The sequence below is a fragment of the Trichechus manatus genome, unplaced genomic scaffold (genome assembly GCF_000243295.1).
Source record: "Trichechus manatus latirostris isolate Lorelei unplaced genomic scaffold, TriManLat1.0 scaffold00011, whole genome shotgun sequence".
Classification (NCBI taxonomy): Eukaryota; Metazoa; Chordata; class Mammalia; order Sirenia; family Trichechidae; genus Trichechus; species Trichechus manatus.
Window position 1 is genome coordinate 15,106,175 of NW_004443947.1, and position 24,519 is coordinate 15,130,693.

The window sequence follows — 24,519 nt, forward strand, 5'->3', positions numbered from 1 at the left end:
AGCGGTGATTATCATCAAATATTTTACTATTTTACATGCATCACCCTTATCCCAGCCTATCCTTTCATCTCCCTCCATTTAAATAAAATTCTCGAATCACTATCAACTTATATAAAAATTGCTTTGTTGATTTTATCTAAGTAGAGAAAAAATATACTTTTCAATCCCTGTGATACTTAAACTAAAATATTCGTTATTTTTACTTCTACATATATTCAGTTCCTGTAACTAAAATTGCTAAGGTTTATATAAACAAGTTGGGAAAAGAGTTGTTTGTAGTCATACTCTACACACAATGCATTGATTAAGCTACTTTGTATGATAAAGCTATTTTATGTCAAAATATTGCCTTCCATGCAGCTGAAATTTAAGTACTTGTCTAGTCTCTAAATATAATTGAATTAAATGGGAGAAGAATGCGTGTGTATTTGTCCTTTAATTAAAAACGTAATCAGAAACACTACTTCAGACCGTCACCTATGAATTAAAATGCTAATTTCTTTCAAAAGAAGAATTTTTTTGACGTCTGCCTTTGAAATATAAGAAATATACAACAAAGAAAGGAGGAGAAAGATGCTGAAGGAAGTCAAACTCACATTTGCAAAGCTAATTGAGCAAAATTCACCACCATTTGACATTTTCCTAAGAGCAAAGCAGTCTTGCAGCTGTATGAAAGAACAATGCAAACAAAGACAGAAAAATACACAGTCTAAATTGATCTGCTGAACCCCAAAGCACCAAGATAGCCTCGTATAGAGTGTGAAATTGCACTGTGAGCAACAGAGAAAATCTTTGTCATAACAATTCCCAAGAACAGAGCGAACTGTAGGTAATCTTCCTCTCTTCTTTTGTTTTCTTTTTTTAAGAAACTAGGCTATTTAAATGACAACGAGAGTCTTAAATTCTGGAACCCTCATCTAAGTTAACAAATGAAACACACAAATGAGAATTAAGAAGATTTTCTATCAGGCTCAATGTAAAGGAGACAAAGGAGTGGGGAGTAATGGAAGCATCCAAGAGCAGGCCTGGCCGTAACTATCTGTCTAGCCCATAATAATGCAGTACACTAGTTTGTTAGAGTTGCTTGATTCTGAACCTGAAACTTTTGCCAATATTTCACTTATGAAAATAAAAGGGCAAATCAAATCCATATATGCATATATTTTGGTTTCCTAGAAATAGCCTAACCCTGACATCATCTCTTCATAGCCATCTTTCCACTCAGCCCATTACTGAAATGAAAATGCTGTGATTAACATCCGGGTTCATATCGGCACAGAACACATACTGCTTTAGGAATGCCAGATCCGCATGGAAAAATAAAGAAATTCTTATAATCTCTCCATGGGATGCCAAACACCTGCCAAGTTAGAGGACCAGTCGTACTTCCCCTTTGCAAACATCCGCACGGACCTCATCAAATTCCAACAAAATATTGAATCCATAACTGTTAGGAATCTGGCTTCCGGTGATACTGTTAACCTCCTAAGGTACTTGCAAGGCCTTTTCAATTTAACCTGTGTGTCCTACAGCTCTTTTTCTGTACCACTGGAAAAATAATGGCTCTCTCCTTTAAAAATTTGGCCTTGGGCATGAGCAGATGCCTGGTGTGTGTAAAAAAGTTACCTATCTGCTTGGATATTGGCTTCTTCTTTAATTGCTGTGGTGTTGTGGGTAGAAAGGACACAGCAGGATTTTTTCCTTTCACTGGCCTGATGAGTACTTTGGGGTCTCTCTTAATAAAGTCCTATAGGAATATTTTCACCACTGTTCAGAGGAAGTGGGGGATATCTTGTTAAATTAGTTTTGCTCAACAGTGAGGATTTCTAGGGGGAGGAAGAAGGACTAGAGATATTTGCTCAGGAGGAATTGTTTCTAGATTCAACTTCTCCTTACATTCAGCCCAGGTGACCTGTGTGTTTTCCCTCTTCATCAGTTCTTTTTGGGGAGGTTTTCCCACAGCCTCCTGGCAGGAGGAAAGCAATGAAGGCACTGTCTCATGTGGAGCTGGCTTTGTGTGTGTGAGTGTAGCCTCTCCTCTCCTGAAAATGCCTATGTTAGAGCACATTACATTCAGAGAGGTAGACTGACTTAGCTAGAGACACAGTAGGGAGGTTGCACACAGAAAACAATATCAAATGAGCGAAAGGGGACTCTTAAAAGAAGTAAATTAACTCAACAACCAGCTGTGTGGTTAGGAGTCGTGTTCACAGGGCTGTCACAATTCTGCCACTGAGGCTTGATTAATATTAAAATAACAATTATACATATGTATGATTCTGGAACAAGGGATCCCTTCCTTTCCCGAAATCTTCTCGGTTTTCTCTCCTAACTCCTACTCTGCCTTTATCGGCCTAGACTGCATTGGTTAGAGACAGACTAAGGAGTTCTATAGGGAACCCCATTCTTTGTTGAATTGCAGGCTTGTTTTGCAGCAAATCCCAGTAGCCAGGAAGCCGTGATTTCATGATTTATTAGCATTCAAACAAACTCTGTATAGATTCTCGCATTCCCTATTTCGTCCTTAATATTCTATACCAACTCCGATCTTGTACATGTCTGTTTTTCTGCCTGAATACAGATCCATATTTAAGGCTCCAATACCCTACAGGCTCACTCAGAATTTACTTTTTATTTTTACATGGTCAGCTCTGTATTTTACCGGGCAAGTGATAAATTATTAAGCAAATATAGCATTAAAAGGGAAATGGCCGGAACTCAAGAATACGTAAAAAAGAAAAAAAAAAAAAAAAAACTTCCTTACCTATGAAATGAAATTATTCAGAAAAATAATTTAATTCAGTAAAAATATGTATATGGAGCACCTACTGTGTGCCAAGTCTTATGCTAAGTTACATTCCTAAATTATAAATGGAATGCTTATTATTTCAATTCAAATGAGAACTTGGAATATTGAAAAATTAATCGACTTTTCCAAGGACACTCAGGTAATAGACCAGCAGAGTCAACCCTGCAACCAAATCTTATTTCCCATCCAATTTCCTTTCAACTGGACCACACTACTTTCATGTCACTGTATAATTTTAAGTCCAGGTTTTAGAAAGTCCAAGTATACCACATGGAGGCTTTGATCTTGGCCAAGTGTCTCAGGTGCATTATCAGACTCCCTGGGGGAATTATAAATCTCCCCAAGTACTTAACCAATTGTCTTTTTTTTTCCCCCCTTTATTTTCAACACTGCGTAGTCTTTGGAGAAACCAGTTACAGTAAACGACGTGGATCATTTATAGGGAATAACATTTTACCCAGTCAGTTCAATCTACTTTCCTAATCTTAATCTTTGAGATTTATTTTCAGATGATAAATAATTATTTTATTCTTTCTAACATGGTATCTCACTCAATTATTTTCTTTTTCCTCTTGAACTTTACCCTTATTATCTCCTCAGTTTTATTGTTTGTTTGTTTTCCAATCAATCTTTAAATAGAAGATTACATTACAAAATATCTTAAAAGGGGTCATTTGGTAAATTATATTTCCCAGGGCTTTTTAGACTCCAATCTAGCCTCTAGACTGCCTTAAACTTTAGACTGTCTACTTGTTAATAATTTACACAGTTTCCTTTTTTTTTATTGAGAGTTTACTTTCTAAGGATTGCCACTACTCTGTAGACTCTATTCCAGAATTATTGGTTTGAGACCTAGATAAGTAGGTAGGTAGGTAAATAGAGAGAAAGAGAGAGATAAAAATGTGTGATGTTTAGTATAAAATCTGCTGCGACTAATATGTCCATTTTAAAGCAACATTGTTGTTACTTAGGTGCTGTCAAGTTGGTTCCGACTCATAACGACCCTATGTACAACAGAACAAAACATTGCCTTATCCTGCACCAGCCACAGAATTGTTGCTATGTTTGAGACTGTTGTTGCAGCCACAGTGTCAATCGATCTCTTTGACGGTCTTCCTCTTTTTCACTGACCCTCTACTTTACCAATCATGATGTCCTTCTCCAGGGACTAGTCCCTACTGGTAACATGTCCAAAGTACATGAGACAAAGTCTCACCATCCTAGCTTCAAAGAAGCATTCTGGCTGTACTTCTTCCAAGAGATTTATTCGTTCTTCTGGCAGTCCATGTTATATTCAATATTCTTCGTAAACACCATAATTCAGAGCCATCAATTCTTCTTTGGTCTTCCTTATTCATTATCCAGCTTTCCCATACATATGAGAAAATTGAAAGTTCTATGGCTTGGATCAGGTGCACCTTGGTCCTCAAAGTGACATCTTTGCTTTTGAACAGTTGAAAGAGGTCTTTTGCAGCAGATTTGCCCAATGCAATATGGCATTTGATTTATTGACTATTGTTCCATGGGCGTTGATTGTGGATCCAAGTAAAATGAAATCCTTGACACCTTCAATCAGTTCTCCATTTATCATGATATAGCTTATTGGTCCAGTTGTGATAATTTTTGTTTTCATTATATTGAGGTGTAATCCACACTGTAGGCTGTAGTCTTTGATCTTCATCAGTAAGTGCTTCAAGTCCTCTTCGGATTCAGCAAGCAAGGTTGTGTCATCTCCATACTGCAGATTGTTAAGTAGTCTTCCTCCAGTCCTGATGCCGTGTTCTTCTTCATATAGCCCAGTTTCTCAGATTATTTGCTCTGTATACTGGTGGCTCAGTGGTTAAGAGCTATAGCTGCTAGTCAAAAGGTCGGCAGTTCAAATCCACTAGCCGCTCCTTGGAAACCCTATGGGGCAGTTCTACTCTGTTCTGTAGGGTTGTTATGAGTTGGAATCAACTCAGCGGCAGTGGGTTTGGTTTTTTTTTTTATACAGGTTGAGTAAATATGGTGAAAGGATACAACCCTGATTCACACTTTTCTTGATTTTAAATTACGCAGTATCCCGTTGTTCTGTGAAAGACTACCTCTTGGTCTATGCACATGTCTACATGAGCATAATTAAGTGTTCTGGAATTCCTATTCTTCACAATGTTATCCATAATTTATTATGATCCAAACAGTCGAACGCCTTTGCATAATCAATAAAACACAGGTAAACTTCTTTCTGGTATTCTCTACTTTCAGTCAAGATACATCTAACATTAGCAATGATATCCCTCATTCCACATCCTCTTCTGAATCAGGCTTGAATTTCCGGCAGTTCCCTGTTGATATACTGCTGCAACTGTTTTAGAATTATCTTCAGCCAGATTTTGCTTGTGTGTGATATTAATGACAGTGTTCGATAATTTCCACATTCTATTAGATCACCTTTCTTTGGAATGGGCAAAAATATGAATCTCTTCAAGTTGGTTGGTTGGTCAGGTAACTGTCTTCCAAATTTCTTGGCATAGAAGAGTGAACACTCCAGTGATGCATCTGTTATTTGAAAGATCTCAGTTGGTATTCTGTCAATTCCTGGAGACTTGTTTTTCGCCAATGCCTTCAGTGCAGCTTGGGCTTCTTCCTTCAGTACCATTGATTCCTGTTCATATGCTACCTCCTGAAATGGTTGAATGTTGACCAAATCTTTTTGGTACAGTGACTCTGTGCATTCCTTGCATCTTCTTTTGATGCTTCCTCTGTCATTCAATATTTTGCCCATAGAATCTTTCAATATTGCCACTTGAGGCTTGAATTTTTTCTTTGGTTCTTTCAGCTTGGGAAATGCCAAGTGTGTTCTTCCCTTTTGCTTTTCTAACTTCAGGTCTTTGCACATTTAATTATAATACTTTATTATGTCTTCTCAAGGCACCCTTTGAAATCTTCAGTTCAGCTTTTACATCATCATTTCTTCCATTTGCTTTACTTACTCTATGTTCCAAAGTAATCACTGACATGTTTTTTCACTCAAAGTGTAATTTTTGACAAAATATATATGCCCATAATTTCTCTTCCATGACACAATAACCAAATTATCTAAAATTTGTTCTTCTCTGAGAAATAATTGCTTAGTTTTTTATCCTTCTTATTTAATCCTTTCTCTAGTCAGAATTTAAACATATTTCTAGTAATTCCCACTTTTAGAAATATATCCAAAGAAAAATTCTCTTGGATATAAAATAGGATTTTGCTAGAAGAATATTCATCATAACATTGTTTATACTAGCAAACCATTGAAAAATGAGTGCTTAACAATACAGGATCAAATAAGTTTATCATGGTACCTTTTATGTAATGGAATTGTTATTAGCTGTCGTTGAATAGGCGCCAACTCATAGCGATCCCATGCACAATAGTATCAGACTGTTGCGTTTCATAAGGTTTTCACTTTTGAAAATATATTGCCAGGCCTTTCTTCCTCATCTTTCTTAGTTTGGAAGCTTTACTGAAACTGGTTCAGTGTCATAGCAACACACAAGCCCCCACTGACAGATGAATGATGGCTTCACTGAGGTGGATTGACTGGGAATCAAACCCAGATCGCCTTCATGGAAGGTGAGAATTCTATCACTGAACCACCACTGCCCCATTAATAGAATACTATGCAATTATTTAAAATTATATGACAGAAAACTATGAAAAGATGCTATGATTTATTTTTGAAATGCAATAAAACAGGATTAAAAAACAGTATGAACAGCACGATATCATTTTTGTACACGAACATATGGTTGAACACAAGACTGAATGTTATGCATTAAGATGGTCTATTGTTTTTAAGATTCTGATACTTTTAGTCAGTCCTGAAATCCTGCAAAAAAGGCTGGTCTGAGGAAGAAAAAATTGCAAGGTATATGAATGTTTTTAGTTTTAAGAGCATATTCTTCAATATGTTCTCCTCTTTCTCTTCTTCTTCTTCTCTTCTGCATCATAGAAATCTGCAAACTGATGGTCTTATCTTTATCTAACATCCATGACTTTGCAAAAATAACAAAAAACTACTGGCATAAATAAAGTTATATTTTGCCCATCATTTATATATTAATCAAACTGAGTTCTATAGAATATTTCCAAGAAAGTGTCAAGAAAGGGGAAGCAGAGAGGGAATAGATACACTGGGTACTGGCTAGGTGAATCTCTTTGTCTCCTTGACAAATAAATCCAGATAGTATAAAGAATACCAAGAAAACAAACAGATTATGTGATAAAAGCAACATGGGAGGGGAAGAGACAGCATCAGATAGTATGGTTATAAAAGAGTCCTTTGAAAAGGTGAGAAATGACTTGAACCCCATGAGAAGAAAGATCCATTCATTTAATAGTGGGGTAGAAGACTTTCCAGGTAGAAGGAATTGCTAGTACATGGGCCCTGTGGTGGGGATGAGTTTGGTGTGTTCGCGGAACAGAAGAAAGTGGTTACAGCCAAGTCCCCTGGATGGAAAGACCAGTAGAAGAGGTCAGAAAAATAGGCTGGGGACAGGTCACATAAGACCTCATAGGACGTGTAAAAGAATTTGGATTTTATTCTGCATGAAATAAAGCATCATGAGGTTTTCAAATGTGGAGTAACACAATCTGATTAAGACAATTCATTCCTTGAGAGATGCCTGTGACTTTCTCTATGCTGGTGGCAATAGAGATGGAGAAAAGTGGAAAGATTTGTACCATTTTTGGTATAGAATCAACATTATTTGTGTTCAGGAATTTGAGACATGAACACCCCAGATCTCTGTCCTGTCATCTATAAATTGAATCAGTGGCTTTAAATTATTTCTAAGCTCCCTTCCATGGTCTCTGTTATGTTTCTACAAATACCGCACTCATTTTAATAGCACTCTGATCTATAAAATGTTGTTAGGAGGTTGATCGTTTTAGTCGCCCCCCCAACCCGCCCCCCACAGATTGCTGTTTAATTTCTGGAAAATTAAATGGATGAAGGAAAAAATGACTGGTGAAGTTAAACTCCTTTGCAGACGGGCTGTCCTGTTGGAGGGTGGAGAGATGGCTTAGAATCCCTGGTTGCAGAGGCTCAGATCTCAGCAGGACTCACTCGACCATTCATCCTTCCAAGATAGATAAATTGACAGTTGCACAATTTAGAATGTGTGTGTCTTTCAGATAATGCCTTAAAAAGCAAATTCTGTGTGAACATTAAAGACTACATGGCACTATAGAGGAGTAGGGGCCACCCCTGTGTCCTTGGCCTAAATTTCTTCCTTCCATAGTGCAGTTGAGTGAACTATTTCAGTAACTGATATTTTACTATTGCTAAGTCCATGTGGTTTGTCTGGGTCTTTAGTAGAATGAAATGAACCCATTAACAAAAACTGTTTTGACTCCCTCCAAAGTTGCCTCGAGCTTCTCTGTGCTTTTTAATGATGTCTCCATCACAGAGACCCCAGTCCTCTCAGACTGGAACTAACACATTTTGCAGGTGAAAGGTAGCTTGATCTTTCCTGTAGGAGGTCTGTAGTCGTGCTCTGTTACCAGGTGGAAAGACCAACACTCAGGGGCCCCCTGTCCTGAAATTAAACCAGTTAAAGGCACTGAAAGATGTGGAAAGGTTGCCACGGGTGAATGAAGGGCAGGAAATCCAACCACAGTCACTACGCTGCTGTACCTTTTATTTATTTATTTCAGATTACCAAACTGCAATGAATTTGGTTGGTCTCAGCTAGAGTTTCAACATTAAAGTCTTGATAATTTATTTTTCAATACTACCTTACTATCTAATCAACTTTTTAAAAGTCCTTATTTAAATAAATCCTTTAAGAGTATATCATATATTTTTATTTTTTTAGTTATTGAGTATTTTCATTATTTTAATAGTGGTATAACAGTTTTATATATATTCTTATCCCTCACTCAACTCTCTATTCCTCTCAGAGAAGCTAGTCAAGGGGTACACATTGCTGAACAATGAAACAAAAGAACAGAAGAGTTGAATTTTTGACTTTTGAGTTCTAAAAGCAGGAGTTCAAATGAAAGGCAAAAAGATATGGAGAAATAGCAAACCTGATGAATAAGTTTGACCTGTCTTCTGGAGTTGAGAGAGCATTAACAGATTGACTGACGGGATAAGGATGTAAGCTGGAGTGATAATGATGATGAGGTGAAATCAGGCTTCAGGAGTTAGGACATGAAAGGAGTGGGGCGGGGTAGGTAACGAACAGAAATATCTCCTAGAGTGAGCAACAGAGAACCACACAGGAACTGAATCAGCCCTCAGGCCAACACATAATTCACTCATCCCATTAGATTTTACTGGGTGCCCACTAAAGTGTCAATGTTGTGTCAAGCAGACAGAGAAGACAAAGACGAGGAGGAGGAGGAGGAGAAGGAGGAAGGGGATGATGATGACAGATAGAACCAGATCTAACGGAGTTCAGAGTTGGTTGGTAGACAAATACGACAATATTACAGGGTAAAAGAGACTGTGAGATGAGCGAATGTTACATTTGGTTTGAAGACCGAGGTTTTCTGAGACCAAGCTGTATTCGATAAGCCTCTCTTTAGATATTGCAGAATCATCTCTACAGGAATTTTTCTCATTCATAAAAAAGAACCTGTTTTGTATTGGATTATCAAAAAATCGCCTCCTATCCCTCTCACCTCCTAGGAAAACAGAGGAATGGAAACAAACAAGCATCATATAATAATGGAACATGGATATGAGCTATATTATACTTTCTTAAAGAGCCACAGAGAATTTAGGGAAAATGTGATTCTTTTCCCCCAAACAATTTAAATGTATTCCTAAGGGTCCATATATGAATGCAAACAATCACATTAAGCATTGATTAAAGCTCTTTTTGTTGTTGTTGTTTGTTCTGTTTTTTAAATAATATTGGCTCAACTATTCACAAATGAGATACAAAGGTTTTAGATGAAAGTAAAATATTTGGTATGACCTGGCTTAAGTAAATATTAAGTTAAGGCCAACATCTACTATTTATATCTGAATGGAGAGGAAGCAGAGAAAAATACAGAGGTTAGAGATCCTACAGAAATCAAGTAACAGATCGGCGGGCTAATCAAGAGTGTGTTTGTGTGGCAAGGAAGGTGGGGACTTACAGTGTGGGGAAATGAAGTCAGAACTATCTAACTTTAAGTTTTAATGCTTTTATAATGCTGTGATAATAGAACCACGGAGTACAAATTGATTTCATATTTATTGTGATCCCCATAAGATATTTCGAATATCTATTTAAATATATATCTATCTTGTCTTCTAGACAAATGAATTGTTCAGTTGTTTTTCTTTCTTATTCAGTCGTGGAACATAGAAATGCTTTGCTCCACTGTCTGCACCTTGTACCTTGATATATTAAGAAAAAAAATTACTTACAATTTTTCTTAGCCTGCTCTATGAACCACTGCATAACCACTGCGCCACCAGGGCTCCTTTCTCTATGAAAAGAAACAGTAAAAAAAATCTGCAAGGGAAGTCAACTTTACTTTTACTCTGTATAGAAGCTAATTTAGAGGCCAAAAGATGCTCTGACAAGCTCAGTTTGAACGTCTTTATGTAGGATATCCTGCTAATTTCTCCTGGCTCTGTCAACCTTATATTATCAGAGCTAAGTCACTCATACCTCATCTAAAAGAAAGGTTATTCCATGTTCTTAAAGGCAGGAATTAAATCAGTAGTCTCACAAACACTCCGTTTTAATGAACTTGGGACAGTCATGTAATGTAGACCTAGGATCCATTGAGAAGAGACTCCCTGTGGACACTTGGATGACTCCTCTTCTTATAACTCTTCCTCACATATCAAATCTTTCTCACATTTTATGTCCTCTATCCAGGTTGCCTTGTATGAGCACCAGGTCTTTTATTATATGTTATTGGTGGTGGTGCTGGTTGTCTTCGAGTTGATTTCAACCCATAAACACCTCATGTGTACAGACTAGAACTGATCCACAGGGTTTTCAAGACTATGACCTTTCAGAAGCAGATCGCAAGGGCTGTTTTCTGAGGCACCTCTGGTGGGTTTGAACTACCAGTCTTTCAGCTAATAGTCCAGTGCTTAACCATTTTACTCCACCCAGGGATTCCTTTTTATTATTTAAGACTCCAGAATTGATCTTGTCTACTTGCCTTGACTCATATAGCTCCTTAGTTTCTACATGCTTACCTTTCCTCTTCCCCAAGCTTCTTTTCAAAATAATGCCTTTCTCTGAATCTTTTTGGTAGCTGAAGATCCTTCTTTCCTATTTTACTTACACAGGCTCTCATTCCCTGCAGGCTAGATTCTTCTTTATGGGTGGGAGTCCATGTAAGTGGTTCTCCATGGTCTACTACTCTTTTTTGATTTGCATAGGTGATAGCCACTGGAAAAACTCGTTGCCATTTTCCACCCACAAGACTGAAACTCCAGATACCACAATTGCCTATATTTTGCATGTTTATAGACACGGTAGGGAGCCCTGGTGGCACAGAGGCCAAGTGCTTAGCTGCTAACTGAAAGGTCAGTGCTTCGAACACAGCCACTCCAAGGGATAAAGATGTGGCAGTCTGCTTCTGCAAAGATTTAGAACCTTGGAAACCATATGGGGTGGTTCTACTCTGTCCTATAGGATTGCTGTGAGTTGGAATTGAATTGACAGCAGTGTTTCTTTTTTTGGGGGGGGGGGTTATAGACACTGTGTATTTTCTAAGACTTATCTTTATAGTTGGTTCAGTTTCATCAAGTCTGTATTCTGCTGTGAGAATTTCACATTGATACACACACAGTCACTTGAGGTATGACAATTTACCAGTGATATAAAGACAAATTGCAGAGACAAGGCTGCAGAGGACCTGAGCCAATCTGACATCTGCATCTGACTGAAAAGGAGAAGAGTGTTTGGGAGAACAGAGAGAACACGATAGTAATTACAGCAAGAGAGTGCAGAACAGTCATTCACTTTCCACCCCTAGTATAGGAAGAAGAAAATAAACATACGCTAAGGGCCTCTAACACTCTACTAAAATGAGTTTCTTTGGACTCTTTTAACATTCTCCATATTTGGCCCTATCATGCTTTCCCACCTTATCCCACATTTCTCCTTAAGGACACACACTCCAGAAAATTCTGTTGATTCACAGTACCAGGCATATGTTGGACACCTTGATATTTGTATACTATAAAGTTGTTGTTGTTAGTTGCTGTCAAGTCGATTCTAACTCACGGTGACCCCACGTGTGCATGTGTACAGAATAGAACTGTTCCATAGGGCTTTCCAGGCTGTGACCTTTTCAAAGCAGATTGCCAGGCCTGTTTTCTGAGGTGCCTCTGGGTGGCTTTAAACCACTAGCCTTTTAGCTAGTAGTCCAGCACTTAAGTAGGCCTATGGATATTTAAAACATGGTTCTTATCTTCAAGTTATACATCATCTGTTTAAGAGGCATGAATAAAATTTGTGAGACATCAAATAATGCAAAACATAGGAGTGTAGTAGCTAGAAAAACAAACTGAAAACTGGAAAATGAAGCTCAAGATGGACAGTGGGAGAAGTGGCGGGAAGGATAAAATGTGGAGAAGCAAACAAGCAGGCAGGTTAGTGATTAAAGATTCAGGGTATTGAATCAGACCCAAGTGACTATGAATCCTGATTCTCCTAATTATTTATAATGGGTCAATTACTTGAACACTTGTTGCCACAGTTTCCTCATCTCCAAAGTAGGAGGAATGAGACTTCCTCTCCACATGTTGGAGGAGGATTTGCAAAAGAAGTTTCTAGCACACAGGAAGTGTTTAATGTAGGTTAACTGTCATTATCTACTAAATATTTTCTAAGGGAACGCAAGTTAATGGGAGAATTTAAAAGTAAAAAGGAATATTATTGGTGCTTGATAAATATTTATTGATGGTTTGTCCTCAGAATTGGAGGGAAAAAGAGAGTATAAGGGTCCTTTAGGGTATATCTCAAACAGTAAAACAAGTCTCCCAGATTTAAATTCTTCACATGTTATTAAACATCTGCCAGTTTCCAGGTATTATGCTAATAAATTTCAGGCATGCAATTCCATTTAAACGTCACAATAAATTGAGTCAGTAATATTATTATAATTTTATAGATGTGAAAACCAATACTCAGAAAAGTAAAATGATTTTCCCAGATCCTGTATTTGCAAGAGGGATTATAATTTGGGTCTGCTAAATTACAGCTAGAGCTTTCTTGACGTATGTACTCCTTATTAAGGAAACAAACCTTCAACCAGAAAACAAAATAATTAAAAATAAATAGATCTAAGAGATGAACTATATCATCCTAAAAACAGAAAACACCGTGCACGATCACTAACATAAAGAGGCTGAATTGCAATGGAGATAGTTAATGCAAAAAAGAAAAAAAATAAGAAAAAAGGCTATCCAGGTGACAGGTTAATACATATGAACAGGACTGAAAAGACTTAGATTAATGCATCAGATTTTGCCATCATGTGAACAGCAGAATCTTCAAATGCAAAGGATTATTATTTTTATGGAAAGGCTCACATTTGCTTAAAAGATCTGTTAATATCAGGATTTTATTGGTATTAAGGAACAGATGTATTCAAGTTGCTTCAGGAAAGATGTGCTTATTATAAGAATAGCCATGTCCTGAAAGTGAAAGTGGACATTTGTTAGGATCCTTGAGAGTAGAATTTTTGTCAAGGCGTCTCTGCTTTCCTTTGTATATCTGAATGGTGGAAACGGTTCAGGTGCTTGCTTGGTTGCTAACCAAAAGGGTGTAGATTTGAATTCACTCAGAGGCATATCAGAAGAAAGGCCTCCTGATCTACTTCTAAGAAATCAGCTGTTGAAAACTATGGAGCCCAGTTCTACACTCACACACAGAGAATTGCCATGAGTCAGAGTTGCCTCTACAGAAACTGGTTTGCCAATTATCTTACCTTCTATGCCATTGCTGCCCTTTCACAGCTTTGGCTAAAATCTTAATTTGGTTTGCATGGCCCCAATTCAAGGTGTTCTTATTAATTATGCTTCAGTTATATCAGGTAAATTCTCCAAAGAGATTATCTATTTGAACTAACTCTCCTCCTCCCCCACCTTTTTTTTCCTTCTTTTTTTGGTAACAGGGCATGGGATAGGTATCAGGTAATTCTATGGCCAGCCTTTGGATTGACTGGCTATTACTGAGGCAAGTGATCATCCCTTTTTCTAATCAATTGTGTTGGGAGAATCACATGGTATAGAACATGGCCATGTAGGCAGGAACAACTGTGTTTCAGGAAGATTCCTTTAGAAGCCAGTGTAGATGGAGCAAGTAAAGAGGATTATTTCAAATACAGGCTATTATGTTTCTTAAACTTTACATCAAATAGGAAAGGGGTATAACATCTGTGTCATACATATGCAGAGAGTATTAAATACAATGCAAGTACTTTAATGTTGTGGAAATCCTGGTGGAATAGTGGTTAAGAGCTATGGCTGCTAACCAAAATGTTGGCAGTTTGAATACACTAGGTTCTCCTTAGAAACCCTATGGGGAAGTTCTGCTCTCTCCTATAGGGTCGCTATGAGTCGGAATCACTCCACGGCAACGTGTTTTTTCAACGGGTTTAATGATGTATATTATCAAAAAAAAGTCACAGATAAAATGTTTATTGCAGAAGTTAGATGAACATTAACTGTTGGCTTTTAATCTCCAAAGGTCACAGAATCTTAATTAAATAAAACAAATTAAAAAAAAAAAAACCCTTTAATGTTTTAAAAGTTTAAAGGCTCTACATAGGAAGACGTATAAATCATATTAGAATGAACTATAAGCTGATTTATAGCTATTAACTCATGATGGGGGTGATCTGAGAAAAAGTGATGTTAAAAGATTCAGACTTAGTTCTGAAAAAAAAAGATATTTGGGATCTTCAGCAACTTACATATAATTTTCTTTTTCCTTTGTTTGCTATCAAGTTCAGATAAAAAAAAATGTTTTCCCATCAATACATTGAATCTGTTGAACTAAAATATTTCTTTTTCCTTCTGGGAAGGTTTGTACAACTGGAAACATTCACAATTGAAGTGGAGTCAGTAGAAGATCTTACTCTCACTAATATATTTTACAAAGGTCATTGTTCTACATTATGGTTTCCCATAGCTTATAGCCACCAACCCACATCCTTATTTCATTTGTTGGTAGTTTTCTTTATGTTATTATCCTTGGCCAAATTTTGTCGATTCCCTTGCTGATGTCTGCAAGCCACAACCTTTCGCTTTTGAACCAGACACTAAGTTTTCACTATTTGCAAGCTCCAGACCATCTTATGATCTATTTTGGATTTATACATACTCATTCACAATTGAAAAGTACTATATTCAAATAATAGAAAATCAAATCAGTTTAGAGACTTCTATCAATTTTGGCTTATGTAAGTTATATTTTATGTGAAATGGAACAGTAAGTTACCTAAAATTTAAACAAATTTTGGGTGAAAATTATTTAATTTCAATCTTGAAAATAAGTATGGAATCTTCCTACTTCAGAAGTTCTTCCATCAGTAACTGTAGTTCATTTGCTAGGAGACTTTGAAATATACCAGAAAACAGGCTGGCTGGCAGGTTGGTTTGTGCTGCAAGATATTCTGACAACCTGTCAAAGTTCCATTTTTCTCACATTCTACCAACTTCTCTTTTCTAAAGAAAGCATGAAATGTCAAAATGACAGGTGCCGAAGCACAGCAGCATCCAGCTTCTGGGCCTATTACCTTAGGAAGGAAAGAGTTGAAAAGTTGTGCAAGTGACATATGCTGAAGAGTGATATAATTTGCCAGGTAAAAGAATGGCTTGATGGTGCTTGTGTTAACCCTTTGAAGCTTTCTAATTTGAGCTACATCCCTAGGGAAAAATTTCTAGGGGTAGCCAGAGAAAAAGCAATAGAGCAATTGAGCAAAACGTCAATAAGGATTTGGGCACAATTTTCTTTATTGTTGATGACTTTCTCCAATTAATTTGCTGAATGCAATTAACATCAGCATAGTTAAGGGGAGCTTGTGTTATGATTTTGGTATTTTTAAATAGATGAACGGACAATAGAGCCAGAAGAAAAACTAAAACATGGAAAACAATTGCAATTGTATTTGTATAAAATCTACTGGTTAGTGTGTGGGTGTGAATGAATACCGTCTAAGAGTTAAGTACTATCTGATTAATTTACATTAATTGGAGAAAAGCCCATCAAAATTAATGGACAAGAATGAGTTATGAAATACAGTTTAAAAATTCCATTTTATTACTTTCAAGTTCGGATCCTGTCTTATGAGTAGGTAAGACTAATTTGCAACTCTCAGTTATTTCTTTATAATGTGCTATAAAGTACTACAAAAGAGCAATTTTTCCTAAGTGATAAATAGTTCTTATTTGCATTAATTGTCACTTTGCATTGTAAACAGAAGTTGTGTTTGAGGACAATGCGAATGGATAAGCAATACTATTGTGATCATTCTATTTGGTCAGGAGAGGAATTGCCAGGGAATCTAACAAAATCTGAAAAAGGATTGGGAGACGAGGGAAAAGATTTGAATTCCCAGACAGAAGGTTTTACTAAGTCAAGGATGTAAACCCGAAATGATTCTTTAGGAACACATGAGATAAAGAGAGATTTCTTTGCAGATTCTGGGAGAACACAAGATTTACTGGCACAAGGAATGTGGAGATACAAGCTGATCTCTTCTCTGAGAAGTTATATCATGCAGTACTTGGGAGTTCAGATTCTGCAGTTGCAACCCTGCAAAGCGGGCTTGCTACTCTAATTCATCCCAGCCCTGGTGGTGTAGTGGTCAAGAGCTCGGCTGCTAACCAAAAAGTCGGCAGTTCAAATCCACCAGCCACTCCTTGGAAATCCTATGGGGCAGTTCTACTCTGTCCTGTGGGGTCACTATGAGTTGGAATCTACTCAATGGCAACAGGTTTAGTCAATCAATCTCGTCCATAATTTACCTAACTGTAAGACTAATTGTAGTATCTGCCTCAAAGTGTTGTAGAAATTAAACATGGTTATGTGTGTAAAAAGGAACTCTGGTGGCACAAAGGAAAGCACTCAGCTGCTAACCAAAAGGTTGGCTGTTCAGATCTACTCAGCAGCTCTGCAGGAGGAAGACCTAGTGATTGGCTTACATAAAGATTACAGCCTAGAAAACCTTATAGGGCAGTTCTACTCTGTCAGATAGGGTCGCTATGAGTTGGAATTGACTCGAGGGCACCTAACAACAACAACATGTGTGTAAGTAGCAATTACTCTTCCATGATTAAATATTTGAAAAATAAGTTTTAAAGGACTCCCAGTTGTGTGTCTTCAGCATGAGATAAAAAAGGGGAACTGCATTAAATTAAAATGATAAATCAGAATTCTTAGCCTGAGGGGAGTTGCTACAAGAGCAGGGAGGCTTTAATTAACCATTCTCTTTGCTGTATAACTTAAGAATCTTTATACTACACTGGTTAAACACAGTTGTACCAGTCAAAGAGAGAGCTAGCTATATGCGATGTTACTGATAAAAATTTACAATAGCAACAGCTAACAATTAGTGAGAGGGCAGTGATGGGTCAGTGGTAGAATTTTCCCCTTACATGTGGAGACCGGGTTTGATTCCCTGTCAATGCATGTCATGCACAGCCACCACCTGTCTCTCAGTGGAGGCTTGCATGTTGCTATGTTGCTGAGCAGGTTACAGTGTAGCTTCCCGACTAAGACTAGGAAGAAAGGTCTAGAGATCTACTTCCAAAAATCAGTTAATGAAAGCCCTAAGGATTACAATGGTCTGATTCCATTTTCATGGGGTCACCATCACCATAAGTTGGAGGCTGACTTAAAGGCAGCTGACAACAATAAAAAAAACAATTAGTGAACATTTACTTATTGCCAGGCAGTATACTAAGAGTTAAAGAGTATGTGCATTATGTAACACACCTGCACCTATAAGCCATATGGTTAGATGTCGTTTTTACCTCTGTTAGAAATGAAATACTTTTCCCAGAATCATATACTTAAACAGTGGCAGACACTGTGCATCATGGACAGTTTTTCTCCAAATTCAGTGCTCCTAACCACTTTCCCAGAGATGCCTCAGAAGAAAAGCTGGTGATCTGCTTCTGAAAGGTCACAGCCTTAAAAACCCTGTGGAGGAGTTCTACTCTGCACACAATGAGTGGGAATTGACTCGACAATGACTGGTAACCACTTTCTTGTGCTTCCACTCACAAGTCAGAAAACCACAAGAGGATAAGTGAGGAGTGATAGATATTTTTAAGGAAGCAAATCACACACATGGGAAATGGTCAATATCCCTTTTATGGTGGAAATTTATGCAGGATCCTTATTTACGTAAAGTTGTCTCTCAAGTGGAATGGGGCTTCTTCTGCTAGTTAGCCCATAAATTTCAGGCAGTATCAAGGCAACATGAGAAATGATAAAGAAAAAAAAATAAATAAGTTTTGCTCTCTCTCATCTCATCCAAAGAGCTTTTACTGGAATCTATTATTGTTGCTACCTAATTTATATCCAGGTTGTCTGACTGGCGCAAACAGCTAAATGCTCAACTACTAGCTGATAGGTTGGCCATTTCAACCCACCCAGATGCACCTCAGAAGACAGGCCTGGCCTTGAGAACCCTATGGAGCAGTTCTACTCTGCACATGTGGGGTTGCCATGAGTTGGAATCCACTTGATATCAACTAACAACAACAACAATTTATATTCATCTGTGTCTTTGTAACAGAATGGAGTCCCTGGGTGGAGCAAATGGTTAAGCACTTGATACTAACTTGGAAATTAAAACCCACCAGAGGTGCCTCAGAAAAAACTCCTGGTGATTTGCTTCTGGAAGTTCACAACCATGAAAACCCCATGGGTGGGAGTTCTACCCTGCAACACATTGGGTTGTCATGAGTCAGAGTCCAATGGCAATTATTTTTGTTTTGTTTTTAATAGGAACCTATGGGAAACCTCTCTTCCGCTTTACTTTTACTCCGTAGTTTTGAAGGAGTTGATAGTCTATCACCCTCCTGACCTCCCAATTTTCGGGAGGTAAGGGGGAATGTAGGACCAAGGACTGACAATGTATTGTTTTACATTACCTTGGACAGTATGAATGGTACAAAATGGGTTTATGACCCAATGAAAACTAACAAGATTAACTGAGATTTTAGCTGAATCTACTGGTATACACAGATGGGTGTTCTCCTTTTTAGCCGATACCAAGAACATTAAGGGTGATGTGACCCTGGAACTACTGGGAGTCACCACAAAGAGCCTCAGAATGAAGGCCGCCTAGGAGAAGGCAGAGTCAGGAGATAGCCTCATCATATTACTTGAGCTCCAGAATCAAATCTGAAGTCAATTACCACTGGAATTCCATTTTGTTGTTTAAAAGAGTTCAAGATTTTTGTTTTTTTCCATGCACTATTTAAACTGTCTTAAAATGTCAGTTGTTGGCCATTTTGAATCAGACAATTGTATGGTCTACTATGCCAGAAAAGAAAACTTGAAGAAGAACGGTACTGCATTCATTGTCAAAAAGAACATTTCAAGATCTATCCTGAAGTACAGTGCTGTCAGTGATATGATAACATTCATACACCTACGAGGAAGACCAGTTAATATGACTATCATTCAAATTTATGCACTACCCACTAAGGCCAAAGATGAAGAAGTTAAAGATTTTTACCAACTTCTGCAGTCTGAAATTGATCAAACATGCAATCAGAATGCATTGATAATTACTGGTGATTGGAATGCGAAAGTTGGAAACAAAGAAGGATCAGTAGTTGGAAAATATGGCCTTGGTCATAGAAACAATTCTTGAGACCAAATGATAGAACCTTGCAAGACCAACAAATTCTATTACAAATACCTTTTTTCACCAACATAAATGGAAACTATACCCATGGACCTCGCCAGATGGAATACACAGGGATCAAATTGATTACATCCGTGGAAAGAGATGATGGGAAACCTCAATATCAGCAGACAGAACAAGGCCAGGGGTCAACTGCTGAACAGACCATCATTTGCTCATATGCAAGTTCAAGTCGACACTGAAGAAAATTAGAATAAGTTCACTAGATCCAAAGTTCGACCTCGAGTATATCTCACCTGAATTCAGAGACCATTTCAAGAATAGTTTTGACCCTTTGAATACTAATGACCAAAGAAAGACCAGACAAGTTGTGGAATGACATCAATGGCGTCATATATGAAGAAAGCAAAAAGTGATTAAAAAGACAGGAAAGAAAGAGAAGACCAAAATGGATGTCAGAAGAGACTCTGAATCTTGCCTTTGCACATTGAGTAGCTAAAGCAAAAGGAAAAATGATGATGTAAAGAGCTGAATAGAATTTCAAAGGGTGGCTCAAGAAGACAAAGTATTACGATGACATGTGCAAAGACCTGGAGATAGAAAAGCAAAAGGGAAGAACATGCTCAGCATTTCTCAAGCTGAAAGAACCGAAGAAAAAATTCAAGCCTCGAGTTGCAATATTGGAGGACTCTACAGAGAAAATATTAAACGATGCAGAAAGCATCAAAAGAAGATGGAAGGAATACACAGACTCACTATACCAAAAAGAACCGGTAGATGTTCAACCATTTCAGGAGATAGCATATGATCAGGAACCAAGGGTACTGAAGGAAGACGTCTAAGCTGCACTGAGGCATTGGCAATAAACAAGGTTCCAGATATTGACAGAATACCTATTGAGATGTTTCAACAAACAGATGCAGCGCTGGAAGCACTCACTCGTCTATGCCAAGAAATTTGGAAGACAGCTACCGGGCCAACCGACTGGAAGAGATCCATATTTATGCCTATTCTCAAGAAAGGTGATCCAACAGAATGTGGAAATTATCAAACAGTATCATTAGTATCACACACAAGTAAAATTTTGCTGAAGATCATTCACAAATGGAGGCAGCAGTATATCGACAGGGAACTGCCAGAAATTCAAGCTGAATTCAGAAGAGGACGTGGAACCAGGGATATCATTGCTGATGTCAGATGGATCCTGGCTGAAAGCAGAGAATACCAGAATGATGTTTACCTGTGTTTTATTGACTATGCAAAGGCATTCAATTGTGTGAATCATAACAAATTATGGATAACATTGTGAAGAATGGGAATTCCAGAATAATTAATTGTGCTCATGAGGAACCGGTACATGGATCACGAGGCAGTCATTCAAATAGAACAAGAAGATATTATGTGGTTTAAAATCAGGAATGGTGTGTGTCAGGGTTGTATCCTTTCACTGTACTTATTCAATCTGTATGCTGAGCAAATAATCCGAGAAGCTGGACTCTGTGAAGAAGAACGAGGCATCAGAATTGGAGGAAGATCACTTAACAACCTGCGTTATGCAGGTGACAGTACCTTGCTTGCTGAAAGTGAAGGAGACTTGAAGCACTTACCGATGAAGATCAAAGACCACAGCCTTCAGTATGGATTACACCTCAACATAAAGAAAACAAAAATCCTCGCAACTGGACCAATGAGTAACATCATGATAAACGGAGAAAAGATTGACGTTATCAAGGATTTCCTTTTACTTGGGTCCACAATCAACACCCATGGAAGCAGCAGTCAAGAAGTCAAAAGACGCATTACATTGGGCAAATCTGCTGCAAAAGACCTCTTTAAAGTGTTAAAAAGCAAAGATGTCACCTTGAAGACTAAGGTGGACCTGACCCAAGCCGTATTTTCAATCGCATCATATACATGTGAAAGTTGGATGATGAATAAGGAAGACAGAAGAAGAATTGACGCCTTTGAATTGTGGTGTTGGGAAGAATATTGAATATAGCATGGACTGCCAGAACAATGAACAAATCTGGCTTGAAAGAAGTGCAACCAGAATGCTCCTTAGATTCAAGGATGGCGAGATTACTTTCATATAATTAAGACATGTTATCAGGATCACTCACTCCCTGGAGGAGGACATCATGCTTGGTAAAGTAGAAGGTCAACGAAAAGAGGAAAGACCCTTAATGAGATGGATTGACACACTGGCTGCAACAATGAGCTCAAGCATAACAACAATTGTGAGCATGGCTCAGGACAGGGCAATGTTTCATTCTGTTGTACATAAGGTCACTATGAGTCAGAACTGCCTCGATGGCACCTAACAACAACAACAACAAAAATTCATTGCCGTGGAGTTAATTCCGACTCATAGTGACCCTATAGGACAGAGTAGAACTGTCCCATAGGATTTCCAAGGAGCAGCTGGTGGATTTGAACTGCCGACCTTTTGTTTAGCTGCTGATCTCTTAACTTCTGTGCCACCAGGGATCCTAAACTATCCTAAATGATATAAATGCCTTGTATATGGGAATTGGAAACTATTAGAAACTGATAACTATTTCCATTTTCCACTGAATCATAGGAACTGAAATCCTGGGCACTACAGTTCCCAGAATACTTTGCCAGCAGATTTCTGGCTAATATTTTTACCAAAGAAAGTCACATGCATTGGATTGAAAAGTTAAGTACAGGCAGAAATTATATTATTGCTACTGCAGCAATAGTAAGAATTTCTGTATGTTCAAATGTTGTGAAGGTTTGAAGCAACTTATAAGCAGATCCCAGAAACTGCCTGATTCTAGGATGTAAGCTGTAGTGATCATTGCCATGGCTTCTGTGATTTCTTGACTCTCTCTCAATGAACATAAAATTTAGTGGCAAATATGAGATATTGACAGTTGCCCCGAACTTAGATTTTTCAGACTTGCCAATGGTTCTATAAGCATTTAATTTCCTGTGTTGTATCTCACCATGCTTGGAATACCTAGAGAAGTTTCTAGTGTTGTTCTTATCAACCACAAGTATAGTATTTGTTCCAGGACAGAGATTTTCAAAGATGGTGATGTAGGAGGGTTAATCTATCATGATTATGGGAGAAGGAAATGCATACACCACTGTAGAACATAAAATAGGATTCTGTAGTCCAATGAATTCAGGGGGCAGATATTTAGACTATTATCATAGGTGCCTTCAATGAAATAGATCAAGGATATTCTGAAATACAATATTATGTAGAATATGAGGCTTTCAAGGTATATAAAGTAGCCTGGATAATTCTAATTACACTAGAAATCTTTCAGAAAAAAAATACCAGGATCAGGGCTTTTGCTATTTAGCTCAAGATATAGTCAGAAAACCATAAAACTTCTATAATTGCCCTTAAGGAAAAAATATATATATATATTTGCTTCTACAGTTGTAGAACTGGCTTGTCTGAAAAATAGAGCCATTTGATTCTGTAGGCTGGAGAACCAATTTAATTCACAGACTCACTAGGCCTCACATGAAAGTTAGGCAAATTTTTGGAAAAGAGTGGGACCCTGAGGAATGAAATGGTGTTATGTAGGTGGATGCAGATGAATAGAAGTACCTTGACTGTCTAAATCTCATTAAGCCTCCTTTTTGGCAGAAGCAGTCCCCCTAAACCCCCATTGGATAACTTACTCCTCGCTTGAAGACCTGTAATGACTGAATTTGAGGCAGTTACCTTTCTAAGGAATGGTAATTCTCTTCAATATTCACCCCCTAGTATCCAATATTGCTTCTAGACACATGGTTAGAATCAGATTCCAGATTAACTTAAGGAAAAAGGTACAAAGACTTAGAAAGAGCTAACTTATACATAAAGTATCTCAATATATTTGAAACATATAAGATATATATATATATAAATTGTATATTTCAAGAGTGCTAGGTTGGGAAAGAAGGGATACAATGTTGGATCTGCCCCAAATCATTGATTAACGTATATATACCAGAGATTGTGGATTCAGGATGGTAACATGAAAAGCTGGCCAAGTCTCTAACAATTTTCCTGGTTGTGAAACCTGGACTCAGTGTTGGTCTATACCGCAATGTAGAGAAAAGAATCACAAGCTTTAGGGACATAGGAATGTTGGATTAATCTGCTTATGTATCCTTCACTATGTATCCTGGAAAGGTTCTTAGGAATCTCTCTTTAACAAATTACTGTTAATTATCATAGAGATGCTAACAACACAATTACAAGACTCTCTACAATTGCCAAATTCTGCTATTTGGAATAGCAGCCATATAATCTACTAGATATTTCTCCTTCGTCAAACTACTTAACCTCTCTGGTCCTCAGCTTCCTGAACTAGAAAATTAGAGTAATAATAAATACCTACTTTTGTTGGATCATCGATAGATTTGCCACATGATAATTGTTAATGATTTATTTAATGTTTATATTTAAAACAGTCTACTAAAACTATGCATTCATTATGTTAATTTGTCCTCTCAATAATCAAATGAGGTATGTACTTTGGTAGCTCTCTTTTACAGGTAAAATAATTGAAGCTCAAATAGGTGAGGAAATTTCTCTAATGTCACATAGCTAAAACATGATAAATCCAGAGTTTGAACTCAGGTAGTCTGACTCTAGGACTTATATTTTTAACCATGGCTATGAGTCAGAATCGACTAAATGGGTTTATGCTGCACTACATACAATAGAGTCTTCATAAATTAAAATTTTTATTATTACTATTACTAATCATCATCATCACCATCATCAACAGCATTATTGTTATGAGATAATTTATATTTACTTTATGGCCATAATAATTCTATTAATGTAAACTGCCTCAGATTGTTGATGGATATAGTAAGGGTATACATAACAAATAAACAAACAGTTGATGAAC